The 13,039-nt window shown below is 57.6% G+C and overlaps 1 protein-coding gene across 2 annotated transcripts in view; it reads left to right on the forward strand.

Moving 5' to 3' along the window:
* Positions 1-13,039, forward strand: part of SEMA3B (semaphorin 3B) — a 44,150-nt gene that overhangs the window by 217 nt on the left and 30,894 nt on the right. Inside the window, exon 1 of one of the 2 annotated variants that reach the window (XM_030570698.1) lies at positions 6,069-6,272. The exons of the other annotated variant lie outside the window; for it this stretch is intronic. The gene's annotated coding sequence lies outside the window, so the exon portion shown is untranslated. Of the gene's footprint in view, positions 1-6,068; positions 6,273-13,039 lie in introns of those variants that run through there. 2 annotated transcript variants of the gene reach the window in all.

The following is a 13,039-nucleotide window of genomic DNA, read 5'->3' on the forward strand; positions in this document are numbered from 1 at the left end:
GGGTGAGCACGTCCGGGCACCTCAGTCACATATCCGGTGGGCAGTGGGCACAGCTGGTACCAACATGGTGGCTTTCTTGTAGTCTTACAGGTGGTAAAAACCACTGGCGTGGCCTGTAATCTTCCCTCTCTTAAAGCCCCCTGATGCCAGAGCACCCTCCCTCACTTATAAACCACCAGCTCTCCGAGTCAGGCCAGGGCTAGCAGAACCGGTGGGGAAATGAGAATTGTTTACCTGCCAAAAAAACAAAAATCATCTGAAACACTTTGGAGGTTTTTTGGTCATTTTCTTTTTAAAATATTTTAGAAATGTTTCAAGTTTTTGTTGAAAACCCGGAAACCCCCAACTGTGCTTCAATTGCTACAACCTCAAACAGCTGCAGTTTGCAGGGGGAGAGGGACATGGAAGATTTGACAAAAATTAACAATTTTTGTGAAAATTTCTGGCTTTGCAAAAAAAAATGTTGTGTCAAAAAGTTTGGCTGGAGAATTTTTGCCCAGATCTAATGAACTTTCTCTTTCTTTCTTTCCCATGTGGCTCACGCTGAGTCCTGAGATTTTATTTTTTTTGGTGCAAGGACAATTGCAAAGCCCAGGCTGTTCCTTTCCTTAGTTTCTCAATTCAGATGCAAAATTTCCACAACCTGGTCAGACTTTTGATGGTGCATTTGGTCATGCTTTCCAGAGTCTTTTGCCCCCTGGAGGCGATGGGATGCATGACAGCCTGTGGATGTGGTGGGCAACGGGGGGATATAAAGAGACATCACCTTTCTTCCAAGCTGGTTTTGTCTTGTCTGGCTAGCTGGAGAGCTCTTTGGGCCAGGGGCTGGTGCAATGAGGCCCTGGCCGAGTTATTAGCTTGTATTGCTATAACACCAAGAAGCTCTGGAATCCCATTGTGCATGGAGCTGTACAAACCCGGACTGGGCACTGCCAGTTGCTATCGGGCTATTTGTGGGGTACTTTCTATGCAGAAGAAGCCTGAGGGAGGAAGGCAGATCCCGGGCTGTTTTGGAAGGTGGAAGAAGAGCTGTTGAGACGCGGGGTTATGACTGGGAGTGAGGGGATGGTGGGACAATGTGCAATGCATAGCTCTCTCTAATGGGGGGTTGGTCATGCTGTGGGGTCCCCAGGGGGACTGTTCTGGCCTGTGGAGGAGGTGCCATGAGGAACCAGCCTTGGGCATGGGGCTGATGGACCTTTGCGGGTGCTAGGGAGAAATCCAAGCAATGTGTTTGCTCAGTGCTGGCCTTGGCCTCTCCCCAGAGGAGCCTCTGCGACAGGCTGAGACCTTCAGCTGGGGACATGCCAGCCAGCAGCCAAAACACAGCTCAGCCAATGCTCACTGCTCCCACCGGGCCCAAAGCGCTGGCGAGAAGTGTTTACACCTTGCTCTGAACAACAGGACCCCAGCACTCAGCAAGCAGATATGCGGCAGCTCCCACCCCATTCTTCTCTCTGCTAGGGCAGGCTGGGAGCATGGGGCTCCAGGCAATGGGACGGTTCCCCAGGGGCTCCCGTCTGCCCTTCCTCTACCCCACAGCTACACCACCTCCCCCTGACTACCCAATTCCCTGGGCATCAGATAGCTTTCCTGGCTCCTGCGCAACCTAAAAGGCCTGACCAGCTGGCAGGTAGCACCATGGCTGGTGTCATTCTGGGAGCGACAGCAGGGCAAGCAGATGCCATGCCAGGAGCAGCTTGGGCATAGGCACTGCCATCATCCCATCACTTGGTTCTTGTTGAGCTCTGGGCCAGCGCCAGGTCTGGCAGCCTTGGAGACGGAGCCTGCTACATACCCCTTGAGCGCAAGGCCACCATCAGCTCCCCCCGCCTGGCTGGCCTGAGAGGACCCCTCTGTGGGTGGAAGGGGACCAGTGGCCTGGGAAAGGATGGACCAGGACTCCCGACTCGGGTCACCCAGGCCCCTGGAAGTTGGCATGTTGCAATGACTTCATGGCGACTGCTGAGCAGGGCTTAGATTTGAACCCCACTCCCCATCTTTGCTAGCCCCTTCCTGAGCATGCAAGGAACTGCCCCAATCCAGAGGACAGATCTGCCTGCACAGCTGCTTCCACCCTGCCCCCCATTCGTTGTTTTCCCATCCCCTAGCCCATGTTTCCCTTGGAGTGCAGCACCAGCTTGGCAATGCCAGTGGCCAAGGGGTGAGTGCAGAGGTATCGATGTGACCCGGCAGCCCCCAGCTGGCCGTGGGACATGCAGAAAGGTGGGAAGTGCACAGCACCATCCACTGCACGGCACTTGCTATTCTTGGCAGCGCCGGGTGGAAAATTAGAAGCATCAAAAGAATTTTGTTTTCCTTTGGCTGGGCCAAAGCCAGGCAGCTGGGCCACAGCTGAGCAAGGAGGAGGCTGACGGATTCCATCATCTACCTCTAAGCCAATGGCCAATGCCTTGGTCCGTGGAATCTGTGACACCCCTCCCCCATGAAATCATTGCACCTGAGCAGGCTCCTCCATGCATTCTATGTCGCCTTTGCGCATGCTGGCTCTGCTGCATACGTACCCCACTGGATATATAGGTGCTCTGCCGGGCCATCGCTGGGGGCCTTAGCTTGCCAGCTCATGTTGTAGTGACTGGAGGTTCCAGGTTCAATCCCCACTCTCCAAACCAGCCCTTGCAGGAGCCAACCAGAGGAAATGGGACCGAGCTCCTGGTGTCTCCCAACAAACAGGGACCATTTGCCTCCCATATTTCTGCACCTGCAGACGGGGTGGAGAGCCACAGAGCATCCTCCCAGCTCAATAGGACAATCTCTATCCTCTGCCATCGCTAGAGGGCTTCTCCCGCCTTCCTTCTTTGGCTCGGGAGAGCAATCAGGAGGCACTGAGCACCTTGGGCTCCTTGCCTGCGGACTCGGGGATGGAGGTGGACAGCTGCTGTGCCCCAGGATTGGGTGCACGGCATTGGGCACAGCCATACAGCCACTGGCATTGCAGGGGATCCTACAGGCAGCATGGAGCGTCCATGAGCTGAGAGGCCAATCTCCAGGGAAAATGTCCTCACTGCATCAGCCTATTCCCATCCTGGGCTTCTGCCCAGCTCTGCTGATGCTCCTGTGTCCTGCCAGCAGCCCCGTCTGCACAGCCTGCCCTGGGCTGAGACTGTGCAACAGATGGATTGGATGGACCTGAGCCCCCACCCCCATACACTCAGCCCCACCACTCAACAAATTCCTACCCTGCTGCTGAATCCCCAGTGCCCCCCAAGGGTGAACCCATGGAACAACAGCCCCAAAGGCCAGCGCCCCGCAGCCTGGGGAAAAGCCGTGTCTCGGAGAGGAAGGGAAACAGAAACCCACCAAGACGCTTACGCGGCATCTGCCTGTGAAGCCCAGATCTGCAGCTTCTCCAAAGATGGGGGTGTGGAGTCTCTGCCCCCCCCCCCCCCACACACACACATAGGGCAAAATGTCTGGCCCTAGATCAAGACCAGAGTTTGAGCGTTTTAATCCGACTCAGGCCTGTGCCTACCCCACATGGGAGCTGCAGTGAAGGGGACCAGGACTGAAGGAGGCATTCAGTGAGTGGCTGTGCAGTGGGGGTGGGATGGGGAAAGGGCAGAACTTAATTTGTAATGAAATAGGGGCTGGGGCTCAAGCAATTTTTTTACTTTCATAACTAACATAAGCCCAGAGGCGCCGGGGCTCTGACCCGCCAGGCCCTGAGGTGCCAGGGCGCTGACCTGCCAGGCTTGGAGGCGCCAGGGCTCTGACTTGCCAAGTCCAGAGGTGCTGGGGCTCTGACCTGCCAAGTCCAGGGGCGCCGGGGCTCTGTACTACCAGGCCCTGAGGTGCCGGGGCTCTGAATTACCAGGCCCTGAGGTGCCGGGGTTCTGACCTGCCAAGTCCAGGGGCGCCGGGGCTCTGACCTACCAGGCCCTGAGGTGCCGGGGCTCTGAACTACCAGGCCCTGAGGTGCCAGGGCTCTGAACTACCAGGCCCTGAGGTGCCGGGGCTCTGAACTGCCAGGCCCAGAGGCGCTGGGGCTTTGACCTGCCAGGCCTAAGGTGCTGGGGCTCAGGCTTGGCACAAATTAAGCACTGGGAAAAGGTGTCCTGTCCCTGCCCTGGATGGCTAGAGGTAGTGGCTCCAGGGCGGCCCCTCAACAGTCTGAAGGAGGGTGCAGGCAGGGAGAGGAGTGGGAAGAGGCCAAGGCGTGCGTGGGGAATAGAGATGTGCTTAAGGTCACCACACTTGGATGGCTCCGTCCCGCAGCTGCAGGCCTGCCAGAGCCATTTCGGCCCACACACATACCGGAAGATCCGGGGGAGGCGAGGACTCAGGGCGAAGGTGGCGCACAACCCAGGGGCCTGGCCATGCTCCAAGGAGTCTCTGGCCGCCACTCTGAAGTTCATGGGAGGAGACAAGACTGGGCCCCTCTCTTTGCCTGTCACCCCTTCCTTCCCCCAAGGATCACGCAGGGAGCCCCAGGCACAGCCGTGGGGCTTGGCCAAGGAGGGGGCTGGACCGTGGTGGCTCTGTGGGCAGCCGTGGCTGTGCGGAGGGGCGGCTGCCAGCCCCTGGGGCACCAGCAAACAACCGGTTCTGCAGGATGCTGTGGCAGGCAGGGTGGGGGAAGGTCAGCTCCCGCCTTGGGCAAAATGCTGGTTGCAGTGGTCAGGTGCTTCCCAGAGCCAAGGAGTGAGCCACTTGCAGCCCATGGGGTGGCAAATGGGCCCTGAGCCCCTTTCCCACCCCTCTCACTTCCCAAGATAAGGGCAGGAGCAAATGCAGGGGTCAGGGCCTTGGTGTGTGAGGGGCCCTGCTGGCGGGAGCATGGCTGTGCACAGGGGCTGGGGAGTGAGAGAGGTGGGAGGGTTGTGTGGGATGGAGTGTAGCAGGGGTGTGCAGGATCTGTGTCTGGGAGGAGCTGCATGCTGGGGATGTGTGGGGGGGAGGGCTATGTATGAGGTGGATAGGTCTTGGGAGTGCATGATGAGGGTGCAAGGAGGTGTTGGGGTGTAGGGTGTGTGGATGTGTATGATGATGAGCTATGTGTGCATGCTGGATGTGTGTATGAGGACAGGAGGTGCTCTGCAGGTACAGGAGGAGGGGTGTTAGGGGTGCACTGGGGGTACAATGTGGCATGTGGGGGTGCAGGAGGAGGTGTGCACTGAGGGTGCCTTGGGGGTGCACTGGGGGTCGATGAGGGTGTGGAGGTGCACTGGAGTACAGAGGTGTGTGCTGGGGGTTGCTGAGGAGTGTGAGAGTGTGCTGGGGTGCAGGAGGAGGGATGCACTGGGGGGTTCCATGGGGGTACAAGAGATGTGTGGTGCACTGGAGGGTTCCCTGGAGGTACGATGAGGGCTGTGGGGTATGCTGGGGTGCCCTGGGGGTGAAGGAGGGGGTATGATGAGGAATGTGGGGGTGTGCTGAGGGTACGATGAGGGGTGTGGGGGTGCAATGGGGTACAGCAGGAGGGATGCTGGGGGGAGCAGGGGTGCGACGAGAGTGTGGGGGTGCAACAGGGTACAGCAGAAGGGGGCGCTGGGGGGAGCAGGGGGTGCGATATGGGGTGTGGGGGTGCAATGGGGTACAGCAGGAGGGGCGCTGGGGGAAGCAGGGGGTGCAATGGGGTACAGCAGGAGGGGGCGCTAGGGGGTTGCGGGGGATGCGACGAGGGTGTGGGGGTGCAATGGGGTACAGCAGGAGGGGCGCTGGGGGCAGAAGGGGGTACAATGGGGTACAGCAGGAGGGGGCGCTAGGGGGTGCAAGGGGTGCGATGAGGGGTGTGGGGGTGCAATGGGGTACAGCAGGAGGGGCGCTGGGGGTGCAGGGGGTGCGATGAGGGTACGATGAGGGATGTGGGGGTGCAATGGGGTACAGCAGGAGGTGGCGCTAGGGGTGCCCTGGGACAGCAGGGAGGTGCGCACGCCCTAACTTTACAGCCCCGGTTCTTCGTCCGCGTAGCTCGGCGGGGCCGCAGCCCACTGCCCAGGGAGCGTTTCCCCCTCCGCCCCTGCAGCCTGCGGGCCGGGCAGCGCCCCCTTTAAGCGCCGGGAGGGAGCCGCCCTGCCTGTGGCTGCGCTGGGCGCTCCCCTCCCCTTGGCCCCGCCGGTCCCCGGGGTTGGAGCCAGCAGCAGCAGTCGCCGCGGAGGCGCAGGCCGGGTCCGAGGAGAGGCGCCGCGTGGTGCCGAGCGCAGGGCTGCCGGGGACTCCAGCTGCGTCCTGCCGGCTCAGTCCAGCGCCCCGAGCCGGAGCCCGCCTCTGCTCCCCTGAGTTCGGGCCCCCGGGGGCCCGCGGCGAGTCAGGTTGGTCTTCTCCTTCCCCGTCCACGCGGGCTTTGCAGCGCTGCCTGCCCGAGAGGTGGCCACAGGAGGGAGGCGCAGCCCCGATCCGGGGCGCCGGGGAGGGCCCGGGCCGGGCGTTCTCCCTTTGCTGCAGCCCTCTTGGGGTCCCGCAGGCGGGCGGTGGGTGCCGGCCGGCCAGCCCTGGCGCAGTAGGCAGCGCTCGGAGCAGGTCCTGCGGACAGAGCCTTTCCGCAGAGCCGCTGGTTTCCTACTCCTGCGGGGCCGTGGACGCTGCGGGGAGCATCGGACGTAGGGATCCTGGGGGGTGCAGGGGGAGCGACGGCGAGGCTGTGTGGTGCAGTGGTTAGAGGGGGGTTGGGCTGGACGTCAGGACTCCTGGGTTCTATTCCCGGCTCTTGAAGGCGGTGTGTGCGCAAGGGACAGAGACTGAGGAGACCTGGTTTGAATTTCCAGCTCTGTCCTGCTTCCTGTGTGAGCCTGGGCAGTCACTGCCCCACTCCATGTCTCAGTTTCCCTGGCTGCGCAATGCAAGTGCCCCATGCACAGCACTTTGAGTTGAGTGCCTGTTGCCTGGATGGGGTGTGTGTTGGGGCAGGGGCACAGAATCCAGGGTCAGACTGGGGCTACCAGGCCCTCCTGGGGGCTGAGACAGAGATGTCAGAGCCAGGTGCTCCAGCCTTCAGGGCTGTACAATGCAGTTAAGTCTCAGGAGAGTGACCGGCTTTCCCAGCGTCAGCACTTCCCTAGGCAGATCCTGAGCCGGGCTTGGGGGAATGGGACGGAGACAGGCCCAGGAGTGAGCTCTGTGATAGATACAGGCTCTGCTTGTTGCTCCCCCATCTCAGTGCCACCCCTCTCTCTGACAGTGCTGTAGTAATGAGGGGCTGGGATGGTGAGGGGGCTGGAGGGAACAGAGGGCCCCAGCACTCCCAGCCGTGATCTGGAATGTCCAGTTTGGAAAAGGCTGTTGAGGCAAGATAACTGGGTCCCCAGGGGCTGATTCCGGCAGATCTAGGGTCTGAGCAGGTGTGTGGGGGGAGGCGGAAGGGGAGTAGCTTAACTCCCTGCAACACCCCCTGCTGTCTACAGTGTCCCCCTGTCCCATCATTCTCCTTCCCCCATCTGGTGGCAGGCCCCTGGGGAAGGCAGAGATGGCTGGTCCTGAGGCTTTTGGGGCTGGGAGAGTGCAGAGTAGAGGCGGAGAAGGGGGCTGCAGGGGCAAAGCAGGAGGGGTAATGCTGTGGGGGTGGGGGCTAGATAGTGGGCAGGGCTTGTAGGGTAGAGCCAGGACACCTGCTGGGGAGACGGGTTGCCCCCCACCACAGCCATCGCCCGCAGTCTCCAACCTCCCATCTAGCAACGCCATGTACTGCCTTGCTGGCCTTGATACCCTTCCTTTTCTCCTGCTTCCCACTGCAGGAGGTTCATCGAGGGGTCTGTCCCAGGCCCAGAGGGAGGCATTTTTAAGCATGCTGGGTTCACAGTTGCACCCAGTGCTGGCCTTGACAACCAGCAGCTCGTGTGGGCTCTGGGGTGAGGGGGCAGGACTATAGCCTTCCCAGCTGACTTCTGTTTTGCCTGTCACCCGATCCCGTAAAACACTTTTACAGCCTTTCAAGTGTACAGCAGTTCGCCGGCTGGCAGCGGCCTGAGCCCCGCCAGCCAGCCACAGCCGCACTGGAGTTTGCTTTAAAGGGACAGCGTGCGTCCTTTGGCCAGTGGGGAGCAGAAAGCGCATCCTGTGGGAACAGCACTGTCTCGGAAAGGAGCAATGTCTCGGGGGTGTCCCACCACCTTCCAGGAAACCTGTGACTGGAATGAGAGGTGTGTGTGACGCCTCACTCCTCTGTTCTCATGGGAGAACAAGGGTCCCCTAGCTGGATTATTCTGCACTCTGCATTGCTGTGGTGCCCACACAGGCGTTACCTGCTCGATGGAATGCATGTTATTTTGGTCAATCAGTAATGAGACCTTCCATTTCTCTAGGGAATTATATCAAAGTCCATCTATCCATCCCCATACATACACCCTCATCCACCCAACCATCCATCCATCCCCATACACACACACCCATCCATCCCCATGCACACCACACATCCATCCATCCATATACACACATCCATCCATCCATCCACCCATTCATCCATCCCCCTACACACACACACACAGCCATCCATCCATCCCACTACACACACACCCATCCACCCATCCATCCCCCTACACACACACCTATACATCCCCGTACACACACACTCATCCACCCATCCCTCCCTGTACACACACACACACACACTTCCATCCATCTGTCCATCCCTATACATACCCTTCTATTTCGCTATCCCCCCACAGACCCACCTACCATCAAAATGTGGAACAACACTACTCAATGGAGAGGGGGCAAGTGGTTTTTTTTCATGGGGGAGGGGAGTGAAGAAAATCTTCCCCACCAAGGAGGCAGAACTGGAATGTGGTTTGACCGGGACACTGGGATTAGCACTTACAGGATCACAGAATTTTTTTAATGACTGCGATAGGCCATTAGTCTTGGCGGAGGGCTAATAAGTGCTCACAGATCTCGCAGCAGGGTTTCTTTGGGAATGGGCAGTGATTCTATCCTCTAGGGGCAGTTCAGTCACCCACCCAGCCACACATGGCATGCTGAGAAGCTGTTGACTCCTGTGACTAAGGACACAGCTGGGAACAGAGTGAGAAGCTGGCAGCATGCCCTGAGCCTTCCCTACCTGGCTAAGGACCAGTTATCAGGGAGTCCCTGGAAAATGCTTTGGAACTGCTCTCCACAAAGCCAGTCAGGAGCAGATTGTCTTCAGGGAAAGCAGCTCACACAGCTTCCACTTCCCTGGGTCTGACCTTGGAGCATTCAGCATCCTCTGCCACTCCATGCGCTTCCCACAGTGAGTCCGCCCAGGCGGGATCCTGGGGAAGCCACAGGGTCCTGCGCCCCAACTTCGCAGTCAGACATGACTCTCAGCCAGCCAGTAAAACAGAGTTTTATTAGATGACAGGAACATGGTCTAAAACAGAGCTTGTAGGTACAGAAAACAGGACCCCTCAGCCTGGTCCATTCTGTGGCCCAGCGAGCCACACAATCCCGTCTGCCCTCACTTCCCGTCCCCAGCCAGCTCCAAACTGAAACTCCCTCCAGCCCCTCATTTCTGGCCTTTGTCTCTTTCCTGGGCCAGGAGGTCACCTGATCTCTTTGTTCACCTTTAGCTATCCCCTTGTAGGGGGGAAGGGCCCTGGCCATTTGTTGTCAGGAGACACAGTGTCAGTGATTTATGCACACTGGCCTTTATCTCACCACCTAGAGACTTAAGAAATGCATAGGGGAAACTGAGGCACCCACACAGTATTCAGAGGAAACATTAAAAACAGTCCCACTTCGTCACAATGCGTCACCCAAGGCAGATCATGGCTCCCCGGCTTGGTCAACTGGTGGGGGGTGTACATTGCTCTGGGATGGGCAGCAAGCTGCGTCTCTTACCTACAGTCCACGGATCCTAGCCCTGCACCCCTGAGAGCAGCTTCCAGGCAGTGAGGGCACAGATTGATCTCCAGCATAGCAGAATGATGCAGCCACGGCTTCAGCCCAGGGCATGGAATGGCCTCCAGGTGGCAGGGGGTCGTGGCACGTGGCACAGATGGCATGATGGAGCATCGCGGTGCTGGGCCATGGTGCTTTGATTCCCTGAGCGAAAACCACGAGGTGGCCACCTGCCTGCCCAGCAGCCACTTCACTAGGCTCAGCCCTGCCTGGCAGAGGAGAAGGATGTTACATATGTGTAGATGTTATCTTCCTAAGTACTGGAACCAAGGAGTCCTGGTGCCCAGGCCCCTGCTGTAACCACTAGACTACACTCCCCAAGCAAGAGATGGGGATAGATCCCAGACTCCGAGGAATCCTGGCCCCCAGCCTCTCAAATCCCCTCCCCCTCCCAGAGCTGGGGAGAGAACCCAGGAAATCCTGGCTCCCAGCTCTCCCCCTACCCCAGCAGGCAGCCCCCGGCACTGCGGCCTGCCCAGTGCCTCCCCAGCCAGCTAACTGCACCTCCATATGGGAGCCCTGATGACTCGGGCTGCCCCCAGCACAGTCCAGGGGACTGATGCTATGGGGAAAGAGGCCGGGTTTTCTTGGCTTCATCTTCTCCTTCTCCTCCAGTCGAAGGAGGCAGCAGCTTCCAGGCAATCACATGGGGAATTTTCTGCTTTTTGATCTAAAGCGAAGAGAAAGCTGCTTTGGCTGGAGCAGCCCAGCCCGGCAGGGTGTGGGACAGCAAGCATGGGGGGAGCAGAATCCATTCCAGGGGGCTCAAGAGTTCGGATCCAGTGGTTTTTCTTGCACTCATTCCCCATGGACTCCCAGGGCAGAGAGCTCGCTATTTGCCTGATTCGAATGCAGACCCGTGGCCCCTGGAGTAGCTCCAGGAGATGCCCTGTGCTGGCTCCATAATTGCTTTGCGAAGTTGATGTCACTTAATCATAGCCAGTGTAGGGAAGCCATTGCACAGGCTGCTTTGGCTGTGATGCCACAGTCTGTTCCCCTGGCGGAGGAGCAAGACAGGACTGGGAAATAATTCCTCAGGTGTTGTGGGGGAGGGAAGCCAGGAGGAGCAAACTCAAAGGGGGATTCACTCCTAGGTGCGGGGGTGGGGCCTGGCAGCCCTGCTCTGCTGAGCTTCTGACTGGCAGAGGTTAGTGGGCCTCATTCTGCTCTCCTTTGCACCCACTGACCCTCATGGACTGCCCAGGGGCAGGATAGAGTAGCATTTAGCCTCTTCTGTGTCTAATCAAATGATATCGGACAGATATTCCAGCCGTGCTGGGGCTTGGGCACCAATCCAGCAAGCATTCTAAAGTCACTCACATAAGAACAACAGCCAGCCCTTCTTGTCCATAGCTCCCAAAGGTGGGGGAAACTGAGGCACAGAGCAGGGACGTGGCTTGCCCAGATCACATGGCCAGTCAGTGGTCAGACTGCCTCAGTCTGGTCTGCTCCTCATGCATGGGGCCGCAAGTCGCAATTCATTCCACAGGGCTCTTGGGGAGAGGAAGTATGTTCTAGTGTTTAGAGCACTAACAAACTGTGGGAGACGTGGGTTCAATTCCCAGCTCTGCCACAGACTTTCAGCTACTCTCTGTGCCTCTGTTTTCCCTCTGTGAAATGGGGCGTGAGCCCTACCCCGCCCTGCCCTGTTCAGTAGATCCGTAAAAGGTGGTGGGTTAAGCTGCTCAGATGCTGTGGTTGCTGAGGGTGGGGTCAGCCGGGCAAATAGCCCTGGGACTGAAATATTTCAAAATCATCTTTTTGTCCTGACATTGCATGTCATACGGATTATTGATATTCCCCAGGTTGTCTCATGAAACACACTCCTCAGTCACGTGCTGCTAACGGCGCCGAAGATCCTTCAGCCCAGGCAGACCTAGTTTGATCTCTTGCATAATGCAGCCAGAGAACTGAAGGGGTAATGAAATCCAGACAGGTTATTTTTCTGCTGGAGGCCACGGGGTGGTGCTGTATGTGTGGCTGGGGGTGAGCGGGGCATTTGCGGGAGGCAGACAAAGCAAACCTAGGGCAAGTGCTTCCAACCATAAAACTTTGCTCAAGAAAGAATTAAGGCTGGAAGTGTGGTTTGGGGGGCCCAGCAGACTCCCCAGTGCAATATTACTCTAAATTTGACACCATTATGCTAGAAACTCTGGAAATGAACAGCCAAGCCAGTGCCTGCCCCACCCAGCCCCCTCACCATCCAATCCCGTCCCCTCATTCATCCTACTCACATGACCTTAACTCTGCTCCCTGAAATTTGTGAAGATACATGCAAAGGTAGAAATAAACAGTGCCTGGAAGATCATTGAGACTTATATCCTATTCAAGGGAGCTGCTCCCAATAAGCTGTGGCCCACACCCTGCAAGCAATCTTCGTATGTTCACTTCCCCAGGCAAGGCCCATAAAGTTCCCTGCTAGCAAAAAAGTGACATGCAAGGGTTACTCTGCAATGTAGTTAAAAATACAGACTTGCAAGGTCAATGGGCGTGTACGTAAAACCTACATGACCATATAATCGACACACTTCGTAACAGCAAACAGCTCATTCACAGAAATATTCTCCATCCACACAGCAGCCTGTGACATGAGAGAGAACTCTGGCCAACAATGTGCGCCCACTATATTCCTTCTGAAATTAATACATGTTTATTAAGCAACATGTAACCCACTGCAGCGTATTGCAGTAATGGAACAGAGCAAGGGGGCAGGTTTCACCTCATTGAGCAGTGTGTGTTGGGGTACTGTGCAAACAATCGAGCATCGTCACTCTGCCTGAATCTCTTTATTGTGCATTTCCAGGTGTTGACATCTGAGGGCTTTTTCAGGGATAGGATCTGGGTAGAGAAAGTGTAAAGAGGTTTCAGGAGAACATTACAGCCTCTGGCTTCTGCTTAACCAAACTCGCTCAGTTTGAACGGAGGGTTGGGTTGGGGAATTTCACGTGGCTTGTCTTATTAGTGAGAACCAAAGATTAAAATCAAGTGCTCTTCCAACATTCACAGGCAAGCTCTGCACCAGTACCTCTGGGTCTGATGCCATGCAGAGGGGAGAGGCTGTTTGCTGGCCTCTTGTATGGGTTGTGCCTGGGTCCCCATGAGGGAGCTTGGGCTATTGCTGCAGTCCTAGGCAGGGCCGCCTGGGGGGGCGCAAGAGGGGCAATTTGCCCCAGGCCACGGGCTCCGCAGGGGCCCCCACGAGAGT

Source organism: Gopherus evgoodei, chromosome 7, assembly GCF_007399415.2.
Source record: "Gopherus evgoodei ecotype Sinaloan lineage chromosome 7, rGopEvg1_v1.p, whole genome shotgun sequence".
Classification (NCBI taxonomy): domain Eukaryota; kingdom Metazoa; phylum Chordata; order Testudines; family Testudinidae; genus Gopherus; species Gopherus evgoodei.